We start from the raw sequence: 14,978 nt of genomic DNA on the forward strand, positions 1-14,978 counted from the left end.
GATTGTCACTTAGCTTGGCCCCCAGTAGTATTAGATATGCGACGGCACGTTTATGGCCAGACACCAGTTGTGTAATGGTTGGGGCCCGGCGCGCGGCCTGCGGCGAGTACAGCGCTGCCCTGTGATACCGCCCCCGCACCTCCCACGCAAGCTTTCACTTCTTCTGTATGCGCTGCGGAAACGCCTGCCGAACGAACATTCACTCACCAATTACAATAATTGTTTGGCTATGGTCGAAAAATTCTAGGCTATTTTATTTACGGTCAAATACGCGATTTTCAAAGTGAATTTGAAAAATTAAGAATTTTCTCTCTTGTGTACAACTCATCCACTGAGAAACCCAAGTCGTTTCACTGAGAAACGCCCCGTATCCGTGTTCCCTCGGTGACACGGGTCCGTATGTGTACCGGACGGCAGGCGCTCGCGCAGCGGCGCTCGGCGCCGGATAGTCAATTAATGTAGCGGCCCCGCTCCCCCCGCCCGCACCGGCTCTAGCTACGGGACGACAACACCGCGAAACTATAAAATAAAACAAAAAATCCTAAAAAAACAGAGTTATAATAGTACGTTAGTTTTAATTATATTTCTGACAAGAATCGATGTTTTACTAAAGTTTATTTACGCGTTCGTCCGCGGCGGCCCGCGGGCCGCCATGACCGAGCGGCATCGAACTCACGCAATACACGATTTTAACTACACGTAAGCAATACCACAGTACCTGAAATTAAGGAAAAAAGAGTATAAAATGTAATAGTACGGAAATAGTGGTCGAAGCACGCCGCCCCGCGGCGTCCTGCGGGTTCGATGGACGTTCAGTTTAGTTTCGGGTGGTCGATCGTACTAAGGCTTCTGTAATTGTTAAATATTGTCAAATAAAGTAATTAAAGTAAAGGATCTTGCAACGTTCGTTCGTATTTGTATAGCTGGAGCGCTCACCGTTTTGTTCAGCCACTGCAGTAATCTGGGAGCTGTCTGAATCAGTCGCGAGACAAGTCGGTCGACGAATCGGCAGGTTAGCGGTTAGGGTAAACGGTTGTAGGGAACACGAGCGGCGGCGCGCGCCGGCTCCGTGCCGGCTCAGTGTCGGCGCCGGTGCGCCCCGTCGGGACGAGGGTGAAACAGCTTGACTCTTTCATAATACATATGTACTGAAGAAAGATTAAGGAACCATGACATCAGTTTCCGATGTAGTTTGTCCAAAGACAGACGTGTATGTAGGAGTGGCCGCGCGGGCCGGGACTCGCGTGGCGTTATCAGATGTGGGGAGTGAAGTTGAACAAATACTGCCAATCGACTGTAGGTTTATAATAATAATGGATAATGATTTGTAGAATTAAACGATTTCGAAATATTGTGTCCTGAATATTTCATATTTTACGTATAGTATCCATAACGGTGGCTAAGTGCCGTTCAAATGTTCCACTTCGGATAACGTTCAGTTTCGTTCGTGCCTTCAGACTTCACAAAGTAACTGACAATAGCATTGCAATGGGTTAGCGACACACTGGGAGTTTGGACGGACAGGGCCACCATGTAAATGTTTCCTTAGAGCGAGGATGGATACAAACTGTGTTCTGTAGAGTACCGTGCGACAGGGCGTTGACTAGATAGCAGGCGCCGGGCCGCCGTGCCGGCTCCGGCGCGGATCCGACGCGGGGGCTTGGCGCCGTAAGTAATTTGGTGCGAATGGGGTTCGCAGAAGGAGCTAAGTTGTAAAAAAAACTAGATTGCTATATACATAAAATTGTTAGGTTTAATAGTGTTGGCATATTGGGTGTTGTGTATGGGGAGGTAGTGACGAACGAGTGCTCTTGAATTCTCGATAGTCGTGCCCCGTGTGCGTTAATATTTTACGAACTCTATTCGATTTGGCACCCAATATGCACAGGAAAAGTAGTTGGTAAATTTTGATATCGAGAATTCGGAATTGTGGGACTGATGGGGCTCATATGATGAGGATAAATTTTGTTCGGATTATTCTAAAATTTTTCAATTCGTGTGTGACACGGCTCGCTTCTCTCTGAGACTGGTTCGGTGTGTGCCGGGCGGGGCCGCGGCGCGACTGCCGGCCGACTGTCGCACGACTGTCGCGCGACTAACGCACAGTCGCCGCGTCGCGCCGCGGCCGCCGACCCGGATGAGATTTTGTATCCAAAGATTGTATAGTGTGATGTATAACTTCCTATAGGTTGATTATTATTATACTAGTATTTTATACTTGTTATTTTTCTATTGTTTGACACTAGTTCGTATCGGAAATGTTTGGAACATTGTCAGATCTCCAGATCGATTTAAAATTTAGCTGTTATAATATAAGTTGTGTACCGAAATTGTCGAGGCGGTCGCGACGCGATGCGATCGTGTCGCGGCGCGTCATATTATATCACTATGTATTTTTTGGGATGAAGGAAGTTATGTGAGCGCGCGCTATGGCATAAAATGTCACCGCGCTGTCGTCTGTCCGTTGGATAAAAGGCAAGGAAAGGTAAACAAGCAAGGCAAGCTATGGTAATGGGCTAATGGGTAAAAAAGTATGTAGTTAAGGCCTTCAATTCGTTTTATTCCACTGATCTACGAAAATTAGTCATACATTTATATGGGCAACTAGTTTCTCAGTGGAACAATTTTAATTGTAAACGATTATTGCCTTATTTACCCCCTGCCGGGCAGTAAACATTTTAATAAAAAAAATTAAGTGAAATTGAGGCGTGATGTGCGCGCAGTGTGCGAGCGCCTTTATAAGGGCTCTGACAGACGGCGGCGCGGCGCGCTCGAGCGAGGAGCAGTCAAACTGCATGGTGCTTGTGTACTTACGATGGATATCATTATATTTTCTTATACTAAAAGTGTGACGCCTATTTATTTTGTATACGATTCGAATCGATGGAACGCCGCAAGAGAATGTCCATGTTTCTAATTTTAGTATTTGTTTCTTTGTAACTTCATGCCCTTTTGTGAGCGACACGTCGACGCTGGCAAAGCCAGACGTGACGCAGGATGGAAATGTGACGGCTCAGCGCGGCGTGACGCACGTGACGCAATGACGCATGCGACGAATAAAGCTTTGACGATTAAATCAAACATGTGTTAATTAACTCTTCAATGACGCATTGTGACAAACCCGAACATATATTATGTAACTTGACAGTAAATATGACTTGTTATTCGTGTGACTTGTGACGCAGGATTTGTAACATTCAGAACAAAACGGACGTGTAACATAAACATAGACGAAGACGTTACATAAACGAAGACGGAAAGTACGATAATGCAGCTCTTTGACCTATAAAAAACCTAATGAATTGTGCAATCACTAACTTTTGCGATATCTCATAATAATATGTAAGGTCAGCCAAGGCAATTGCGACTATGGGGCAATTGCAACTACTTACAGTAAAAATACAATAAGTGCTTGAGTTAGAGCCACATATACCATGGGTGAACTCTCTTTTATGGCGAAGCTTTAGAGTCACTTCTTGTATGTTTAGAGTAGTTGCAATTGTCCCATAGTTGCAATTGACCTGGCTGACCTTACGAGTATATTTTACGATGAAAATGACTCCCAGTAAATGAATGAACACATCAAACAAGATGGCTTACCCTCCTTCATGAAAAATAACAGATACTGAATAAAGTACGATGAAATGAAAATAACGCAAAATGATACGAGAGTCCGTTTATGTTAACTTTGCACCGACTTGAATAGAACAGAACTAAGTGAGGGTATCTTCATAGACATTTGACATTAATGATCATATTGACACACTTTGTCATTTCAAATAGCATGCAGAGCCCGACTCTTAGTAGTTTATTGAATTGAGTCATGTAAAGATTTAACTCTGACGATTAAATAAAACGTTTTTTTAGTTAGTAACACTGTGACGCACGCGTCACATGAAACTTGTGCGTCATATGAGGCAGGTGCGTCACGTCGCGCTGGCCGAGTCTCGACTCGACATACACTCGTGTATCGGAGCGCGGCTGCGACGCGCGGTGTGCCGTAGGAAAGTTTTACGATAAATGGTGAAAAAATAAATAAATTACAAAAACGGTTGGTTTTGTTATTTATTGCCCCGTAGACTGATCATAATCAAGTAGACTCTGCCTTTGCATCGACTTGAATAGAACAAAATGAGGGAATGTGTGTGGGTAGGTACTTAATTAAAGTAGGTATGTGGTTTATCCGTTTTACTACAAGAACTATTATTGTATACTTATAACAGAAAATTAATGAATAGCAAATATTTTTTTTATCTTACGCCCATGATTGAAGTATTATTCATGTGACGGTAGCGAAACGGTGGCCAAGCCACATATTTTGACTAAGGTGTAGAGTTTGTGAACTTAGGCCGTGTACTTATAAGGCTAGAAGCTTGGCTCTACACAAGATCTGATAACAATTTGACAGTGCAAGCCATTATAACTTCATAACTTGTATAAGGTTTTATCCTGCATTTAGTGCATTATTTACGCCATTTCATTGTTTGTGCATTTTTAGGGTTCCGTAGCCAAATGGAAAAAACGGAACCCTTATAGATTCGTCATGTCTGTCTGTCTGTCCGTCTGTCCGTCCGTATGTCACAGCCACTTTTTTCCGAAACTATAAGAACTATACTGTTGAAACTTGGTAAGTAGATGTATTCTGTGAACCGCATTAAGATTTTCACCCATACTGAGAACTGAAACTCAAAAATTTTTTTTTCATCAAACCCATACGTGTGGGGTATCTATGGATAGGTCTTCAAAAATGATATTGAGGTTTCTAATATCATTTTTTTCTAAACTGAATAGTTTGCGCGAGAGACACTTCCAAAGTGGTAAAATGTGTCCCCCCCCCCCTGTAACTTCTAAAATAAGAAAATGATAAAACTAAAAAAAATATATGATGTACATTACCATGCAAACTTCCACCGAAAATTGGTTTGAACAAGATCTAGTAAGTAGTTTTTTTTAATACGTCATAAATCCCCTAAATACGGAACCCTTCATGGGCGAGTCCGACTCGCACTTGGCCGCTTTTTTATGGTCTCGTCTTGGCAAAATTTTACATGTAAATGTTTTCGGTGGGATCTGATTCAAAGTGGATTCATACCTGTTTCCATTCGCGGCGGTAGCGACCTCATGCGTGAAAAAAATGAATTTCCTTAACGCGCACTGCCACCGTAAGAATTTAGCCAGGGCACTGAGGAGTTATGGTTTCCTATGTGCCACAGATGGCGCCATTAGGCACCTGAATGTGATAACATTTTAACCAAGGGGCGGATGCACCTTTTGATTTGTTTTTCAATTAGGTACTTATGATATATTAAACATCGCTTTACAACTTTAAAGCGTTTATTACATCTAATAGGGTCGCCGGGCACCTTTTGTAGGGAGGAAAATCGGTCCAGTACCTAGATTGACGCCATGCACAGGGGCGTATTTACCCTATATAGGGCCATCCACAACCTTTTTTGAGGGCTGGATCCGCGCCTGAAATGGAGTGTGACCTCGTACAGAAACAGGAAAATGGAAATTCTAAAATTGTCTATCGGAGAATTGATCCGTGCCGAATTGCAGCTTTCTAGCTCTAATAACGATGACGGAGCAAAGCCTCGGACGGACATCTATCCATCTGGATATACAGACGGACGGGCCATAGCGAAACTATAGGTAAGGGTTGTTGACTACAGAACCCGAAAAATCATGATAGATATAAAGTGCACTTAAAACAACTGACGTACCAACATATAACCAGTGTGACAAGTGTTTGTTTTTAATTGAAATCAAAACCGAACATCAAAAGTCAGTACGAGTAGGTCAGAAGTGGTCACAAATCAAAGATTCGCCGACATCGTTAGACCTTTATTACTGATCAGAAAATATTCATGCAGCAAAGTCTTTATGACGTTGTTTCAGGGTTTAAATTCGCTTGGAGTTTGTAGTTTTTCCCCTACCTACTTATTGGGGCAGGCATCAATATGCTAAAAGGAAGTCCCGCGTTTGGGGTTGCGAGGTGTAGAATTTTCTCGACATGGTAGAACTTTTGGTGATTTTTTCAAGATTTTATCGTACTAAGGTACAGTCCGACAAGAAATTGTAGAAATTTAAAGTGGCAACATTGTAGTGTCGTCGCTTTCAAATCAATCTAAGAAAACGGGACGCCACTTGTTAATTTCTACAATTTCTTGTCAGGCTATATACCTACACGTTATACGTAGCATGATGGTGGCATTGGTGGCAAAGTGGACGATTCATTAGAAGGTGAGCTAAAGTCGAATCAATCTAAAACGGCTGGACAGGCGTTTACGGGAGAAGGGTCGTAAGTAGGTAATGATCCCCGCTTTGGGTGTTGGCTGGTCCAACAAATTTCCATCGCCATACAGCGTGCAGTCCCACCATAATGGGAAGTTGGGAACTTTCGGCCGGCGTTAGTTTATAGATATTTTTGACGAAACTTGTTGCAGAAATTATGGTTTGAGTACCTACCTATTACGTAAGTATAATAAGTTCTGACGATACTTGTGCGGATTACATCTGTGTTTTAACGAAGCATAATTATTTATGTGGCGGAATAAACTACCTATTTTGATTATGGATAACGTTTAACTAGTAAAGTTAAATCGTAACACTAATGTTCACGATGACACTTAAATCAAATTTCATATGCGTATGTAGGTAACTATATATAATAAAGTAGTCAGGTGAAATGGGGGAATGAAAAATCAGGCTTTTCCCAAATGGCAACTGGCAACTCCTGGCACGCACGCTCGGAGAGGGAGAGGGCGGCGGTCTTTGATCTCGCTTTCGCTTCTGCTTATTTGCCTATTAAAGGATTTGCTTAATTGAATTGACTCTTGGCGATCCACTTTTGTCCCCGGTGCTGCAGTGAGGCGTCTTCAACTAGCGGCTTTCTTTCATTTCCTTAAGTAATAGGTACTTAATGACAATGCGGTGTGTTTTTTTTTTGTTTTAACTCTTAGTCCAACGACGAGTCAACGAGTAGGTACGACGTAAGAAGAAGAATACGCAAGTTCAATATTTTACTAATAAGAATATGCGTCGTTGTTGACTTTGCCGGCAAAAGAATTGAGATCTACTTAATATGGGGTGCCAAGTTCTCTAGTTCACTTGGGATGTAATTAAAGTTGAGAATCTGATTTGGCTAGCTTTTACGTGCAGACTTTATTATACTTTATTATGGCTGCAAAACGATTATGATTCGTATGATTATGATTACCTATTTGTCTTATGTTGTTACTAGTTACTAATGTTACCTACTTTACTAAAATTTAGTTTGTTACATACTTTTTTAATACTGCGTCGGTGGCAAACAAGCATACGGCCCGCCTAGCTGTTACTATACCACAGTTGACACGGATCGTAGTGGTGCCTCATCCTCATTCCCGCTCGTCGGTGTCGGGCTGGGCTGTGGCGGACACGGAGCCTTTGACTTTGATTTGATTGCGGCTCGATCGGGGCGGAGGCGGAGCGAAGCGCCTCTTTCATTAATGACTGCGCTGCACGCTCGCAATCACAAAGCCTACAGTGAAAGAGCGACTCGAAAGAGTGTAAAAAGCGTGTCATACTACTATAAACTCTATATACTTATAGCACCGCGCGGCCCTCTCCTAACACAAACATTTTGCTTAACGGGAGACACCCTCCCTTAAATAACTTAAATTATAAACATCTACAGTTTTATGAAATAAACTAATTTTGTAATTTTGCCCGCGACTTCGCGCAGTAGGAATATGGAACTAACGATAGTAAGTAGGTATTTAGTATGTACATCACTCTCGCACTTAGGTAACTATTATTACCTACCTCTATGTATTTAGGTATGTACCTAAACTTTATTTTTATTATAGGTACCTATCCCAATTACCTAGGTACTAAACAGCAACAGTTTCGATTAGGTATACCCAACGTACCCAACTTAGGTAGTATAGATAGTTAGGTACCCCCTGCCCAACCAAACAATTTATTGTACCTATAAATACAAAACAGCTTGCATTGTAAAAGATTGTATTACCTAATCTGTCATTCTGGTATTTTGGATTTAAAAAAACCGGCCAAGTGCGAGTCGGACTCGCGCACGGAGGGTTCCACACCATCAACAAAAAGCGGCCAAGTGCGAGTCGGACTCGCCCATGAAGGGTTCCGTATTTAGGCGATTTAAGACGTATAAAAAAAAAACTACTTACTAGATCTCGTTCAAACCAATTTTCGGTGACTGTGACATACGGACGGACAGACAGACGGACAGACAGACAGACATGACGAATCTATAAGGGTTCCGTTTTTTGCCATTTGGCTACGGAACCCTAAAAAAGAGCTTAAAAATCGTGTTTGTTGTATGGGAGCCCCCCTTAAATATTTATTTTATTTTATTTTTAGTATTTGTTGTTATAGCGGCAACAGAGATATCGCGGTTCATGAGATACAGCCTGGTGACAGACGGACGGACGGACGGACGGACAGCGAAGTCTTAGTACCTACCTAATAGGGTCCCGTTTTTTACCCTTTGGGTACGGAACCCTAAAAATTAGTAAGTATCTACATAAACATAATGCCTAGGTACTTTTATTTCTATTAGGTGTAATGTAAGTATTCAAAAGTACCTCCGCAAGTATACAGATAACAGCCATGACTTTCATAAAACAAAGTGAATGAAAATGCGGCTTGAAGAGATTTATGCGGAGGGGCGTTGTGCTAACGCGCGTTTATTATAATCAGAGGAGACGCGATTCACCAACATAAAGCCTTCTGGGCTGGTAGTCAAACCAGGATACGCCTACTCGTAGATTATTTTTTGAATACTAAGTAAATTTTTGTCGACCTAGGTATAGCTAACCCTACCTATTACCTAGGGGCTATTCATTAATTACGTCATTTCAAATTAAGGGGGGGGGGGGGTCTAGACATCGGATGATGGTAGCATGACGTAGGAGGAAACGGGGCCATTCGAAGCATGATTTTTGGATGATTTTAGGGGCGGAGGGGGGGTCAAAAATCGTCTAAAATAAATGACGTAATTTATGAACAGCCCCCTATATCTGCCTACAGTCAATTAAGGTTGACTATAATACGATTAATACGATTAGGGTTGGCACGACGGATCTGAAATGTATGCGAAGATCCGCGGATCCGGATCCAGATCCGGACAATTTCATACATTTCGGATCCGGATTGCAAACCCTAACTCACGATAGAACGGTCCGGATCGTTTCGTTTTCCATAGGCATCACGTGCGTGACCACCCAGGCTCGGAAGTGGCTGTCTATTATACAAATTGATAAAAAAATACTCAAGCTGTCATCATATTGTTAACGACGAAGTCCCTAAACCAGTGGTTCCTAACCTTTTCAGTCCGGTCACCCCTATGACTAATAACTAGGGTTACTAGGGAACCTGATTTTACACCTCCTCCCAATGGTAATAAACAATAAAACGTGTACGTTTGTTGTATTGTTATATTAGGTTAGCTTTTTACCCCCGTAAAATACCAGTTTTACCCCCACGGGGGTAATTACCCCCAGGTTAGGAACCACTGCCCTAAACAGTAAGTACTTAGGTACCTACCTAATACAGCTGGACGTCGACCCGACCGTGGGGCGACGTGTTCTACGAGACGTGATCTTTTCTGGGGTCTAAGGCTTAGCACGCACTGCGGTTTTTAAAAAGCGGTTCCGCTACCGCAAAAAATGTAACGTACGACATTCTTTATATGCGCACGCACTTGCGATTTAAGAATGTGTGACTGGTCGTATGCCTATTACATACCTAGTATTAACCTAATGTGTTCATTACAAAACACACAAACTAGAAAGAAATACCTTGAATACTAAAATCCCTTTCAGTCGCATATTTCATACATGATTCCAATGGATAGTGTAACAATTACAACTTGAAGCACACTTTTTCATATTTTGCCACTTGTGGTCTCGTTAAATATATAACACACTATAAAATTTTCGCTATTTAAATCAATAAATTGCGTAAAGTAATCATCTCAAGTTTTGGCATTGAGAATGACAGTGACATTGACAGCGTGACGTTCGGTCGTATTGTAGTCTGAACTCCTAGTACAGAGTTAATACAAACAGTCCAAAACGTCTAAGATTTTAAACTTCCCGCTATGTTTTGAGTATGTTTGCTACTAATAAACGTAAAATACTTCCACACAGGAGTGTTTTTCGGAAAGAGACTAAAAGTATCCCAAAGTAAAATAATGCTTGCAGGTTCGTGCGTGTAGAGGGGCCATAAAGCGATCCCTTTTATTATAATTTAGTCTACTCAAACTGACTACCCGATTATTGCCTGTGAATGTGTGCGTAGACGTCATTGAGAATTCTCCGTCTTTCTCTAAGACGCAAGCGTGAAAGGGATAGATCTTGGTAGCATCGAACTTTACGACTTTTGACCTCTTCCTCGGTTATGGTAGCCTGGTACTTTTGGTAAACATTTGTCTTAATAAATCACTGGTCGTCGGTAGCATATCGCTAATAGGTACGGGGCAAATGACCTCTTCCTCGGTTATGGTAGCCTGGTACTTTTGGTCTGGTCGTCGGTTGCATATCGCTAATAGGTACGGGGCAAATGACCTCTTCCTCGGTTATGGTAGCCTGGTACTTTTGGTAAACATTTGTCTTAATAAATCACTGGTCGTCGGTTGCATATCGCTAATAGGTACGGGACAAATGACCTCTTCCTCAGTCATGGTATCCTGGTACTTTCTGATTAATGTTTGTCTTGTTATGTCGCCGTTATGTCGCCAGTATGTCGCCAGTATGTCGCCGTTATGTCGCCGTTATGTCGCCAGTATGTCGCCGTTATGTCGTCAGTATGTCGCCGTTATGTCGCCAATAGGTCGCCAGTAAGGGGTATAAAAGGCAGGTGCGCGCCGCGAGCATTCATTCATTCTTCAACCATCGGCTAGCAGTGACTCTGGTTCTCGGGCGTTTAATATTCGGTAAGCAAAGTTCCTCTACTACTGTTACTATGTTTGTTTTCGCTTGGAATTATCCTGGTGAATTTAAACGTGGAAATGGTGTCTGTGTTTGGTTTTACGGGGACAATATCGTCGTAAAGCTGATCTTAGACTTTTGTGGAGATTCTTTGTTACCGAGTACGGGATTTAAATATAGTGAAGTTTCCTACGCAGTGTTTTCTAAGTGCCGCCACGTTATGCAGGGACAATATCGTTGCATAGCAGGGGCTTGGAAAGCGTGTTTGTGTTTGGTTTTGCGGGGACAGTATCGTCGTGAAACTGAACTCAGGCTATTGCGGGGATTCTTTGCTGCTTTGTGTAGTTATAGTGAAGTTTTCTACACTGTGGTTTTCTGAGTGCCGTCACGTTATGCAGGGACAATATCGTTGCATAACAGGGGCTTGGAAGGCGTGTCTGTGTTTGGTTTTATGGGGAAAATATCGTCATAAAACTGAACTTAGATAAAGGTGTCTAAGGAAATTTCATTTCTGTGTTTAGTTCGTTGATTTTGTGAGTAGTTTGGTTCATAAAATAGAACCTAGTTATTTTAGTGTTTTACTATGGGGTCTTTTGCTATATATTTTAAAACCAGATCATTGTTTGGACTGACTGTTTGTCCGGCTGGGCAGCTCACCCCTTGCGGTGTTAAATGTGAGCTGTCTAGGAGTCTTTTTGCTCCAAGATGAGGGTTATCTTGGCACCTTCTCTTTACCAACATAGAAGGTGAAAAACGTCTCCCTCCTTAGCTCTCCAATGTCCAGCTGTTAGATGAATAGTGGGGGTGTCACATGCGCACCATCCGGAGTAATCTGGGCCCATTTGAAATCTACAGTATTTGGAGGCTTCGTATATTAAATATATTTATTTATACCACTTATATACATAATAGGGACCTGTCTTACCCATGTTGCCACCCTGCCTCTGTGCAACCCGCCATGGGGGGAGACAAGCCCACGAGCTGTTAGGTTGCATTCTCGGAATCGCTCGCCGAACTCTTACAGCTTCTTAGTAGGGACACACTTGCGTATATTCCAAAGTACCAGGTCGATGGTAAGTACGAACTGTGCTTTGGTTATACTAGAGTAGGGACTAAGGGTAGGTTTAGGGTAAATTCACACACAATTATTCGGAATTTAGGGTTCATTTTAGTCTTGGTCTGTAAAATTGATATATTTCTCCTTTTAAAGAACTTCAACTACGGTCTCGCTATACTAAAATTGTGCGTAAATGGGTATAGGGTTTCAGTTGCTTAAATCTTCCAATATTTTAATTTATTTGGGGAAAATAATTAATGTAAAATCTTATCTCTATTTTTATTTATGAAATTCTGGTTTTCTGGTGTAAAGACGAGGTACTGAGTATTACAATCATGTTTCTAAGGTATTTACACAATTAAATCTTAAATATCAAGTTGGGATTAGGAACACAGTCTATTCGGAGATAGAAAATCGACGTCTAGCTGTTTTAGGGAACCTTTGGCAGGCAAGAGTAATCCAAAGGAAGATTTGAGTGAAATAATGCTCATCTTGATATTTCAGTCTCATAAAATTTAGTATATAGTTTAACAAATAAACTTAGTACTTCGTTTATACTTCTAAAAGACTAGAAATACAGTTTATATTTTAGTTCTGGGCAATGGAAATGGGATTCGCATCCCTAGCTTTTGAAATAAAAAAGAATAGTAATTTTGATGACTGATGGATACTTTGACACTTCTCTTCATTGTCATCTAGGCACGCATAGGTTCCGAAGTGTTGGTCATAGCCCGTCTGGCTAAAGAGTAGGGTAGGAGTTCCAATTGACCTTGCTGATTGGACTAGGAGCCCCCAATCCTGCATCGAGCGTATGGGTAGCATATTTCGAATAGAAGCTGGTAGATAATAATATTAAATGCTAGGGTGTAAATGGGCTTACCCCAGGAGTGCTACTCATATGTTATCCCGGAGGCTTAATAGATTGTAGCAGGCTTCTACCAACCCCATTTTTAAACTCATTTTACCAAACATATTTCTTTTATATTCATATTATCATATATGCTGCATTTACCTAAATAACATTATTTGAAGTAAAATATAACAACATTTACATTACAATAATAAATTCTGGTAACTTTCAGTACTATTTCTGTATTTTAATAAATTATTCTAGTAAGTTACTCGTTAGCGTCATAATAAATGTGCTTCCAATATCTTAAAATATTTATCCTAAAGTCCAGGTAATTGTAAATAAAATCAGAGTCCAAAATTTAGCTGATACTCATTAAAGAACTTAGGGTACCGCGGTTCACATCGAGGGGTCCTAACGCTAGACTAGACGATCACGACAAAATCACATGGCCAAATTTCAGGGGTAAATCTAAAGGGGGGTTCATATTGTGGTTAGTTAAGTAAGTAAGTAAGTAGGTAGTGGGAGGTGACAAATGCCGTACGTTACATTTATTGCGGTAGCGGAACCGCTTTTTAAAAACCGCAGTGCGTGCTAAACCTAACCGATAGACAAACGTATTTACGCTTTTTTGTTACAGTAGAACCTCGATTATCCGAACTAATTGGGACCGAGACTAATATACATAGTTCGAATAATCGAAATTTGGGTTTATCAGGACGATATCCAACAAAAGCAACAACTTTTTACATTAGAACAGTACCTACATTACCTACATACATACATACAATGCAATTTCATGTATGAAATAGGTTAGTAGGTATACTATTACCTATATACCTACATACTTACTCGGATAATTGAGGGTTTAGATAATGTATGTTCTACTGTACTTTAATAGCCTAAAACAAAACAAAGGTCTAATTATATTAGAGTTACCCAACAGACAGACACAGTAGACCACAAGGTTTACGAATAGCAGAGGCGCAGTAACGACGGGAGATATTTGCATCGTAAAGGCGCTCTTCACTCGTCTATCGGTTTGTCAGCCGTTTGTTTTACTCAACTTTTGATTTGATAGAAGAATAAATTAATAACTATAATGAGTTATGCTTGAGATATCTTTGTTGTTTCTTAACACTGAAGAATAATTTAGTTTTTTCTATTTAAATGTTTTATTAGGTACATACATTTTACACGTAGAATTTATAACAAGCAACATATTATGTATAGTTAAATACCTAATTAAGTAAGTAAAAGCAATATTTAAAATGGATGCCTCTCCATTAGGTAATAAATAGAGTTTGCAAACCGCATATAGGTACAACAATGTCAGTTAAGCTAACTACAAAAACATAGATACCCACTTAATATTTACTAAGTATTTATAACCAATACCTAGACGCCATCTAACGGTTATACTTATAGGAAACTTTTTTATTTTATTTCGCCACTATGTAAGACCTCTTTATTTAAGAAAATCTGTTATGTGATGAGTATTCTTGTGTATAATACGTTGCCGTATGAGATAAGACAATTACCCGACAAATTATTTACTACCAGATTACACAAATGGTTAAAAGATAAATGCTTTTATTCTTTAAACGATTTTGTGGATTACTCTATTAACTAAATGTATATTATAGCAACTTCAAATTAATTAATAATATCCTTATAATGTATGTAACAATTAAACTCTACTTGACTTGCATGTTATGTTAATGATTTTGTATTGTACCTTTACAATGTCAACCTATACCTAGTAAGGTAAAGGTTGACATTGTAATAAAGGGTTTTTTTTTAGCTTTAAGTTTGCATGCCATATTTTGGCTAAACATGTGATACTAAATTAATTTACTTTTGTCATCTGTATGCAATTACTATGTCATCTGTATGCAAATAAATATTTCTATTTCTATTTTTATTTCGCCCACACAGGCAGCCTCTGCCCGCCGCTACTCTGCGCGCGCTGCGCAAACCTCATGAAGCGCTCGCCAAACACGATGCATAATGCACCCGCAGACACGCCTAATGAGAGCGAGCGAGACGACCGCGCACGCCCCTCACTCGCCAGACGGAGCACAAAGATATGCGCACACAAATGCGCAACAGGAGGGACAAA

The sequence above is a fragment of the Cydia amplana genome, chromosome 22 (assembly GCF_948474715.1).
Source record: "Cydia amplana chromosome 22, ilCydAmpl1.1, whole genome shotgun sequence".
Taxonomy (NCBI): domain Eukaryota; kingdom Metazoa; phylum Arthropoda; class Insecta; order Lepidoptera; family Tortricidae; genus Cydia; species Cydia amplana.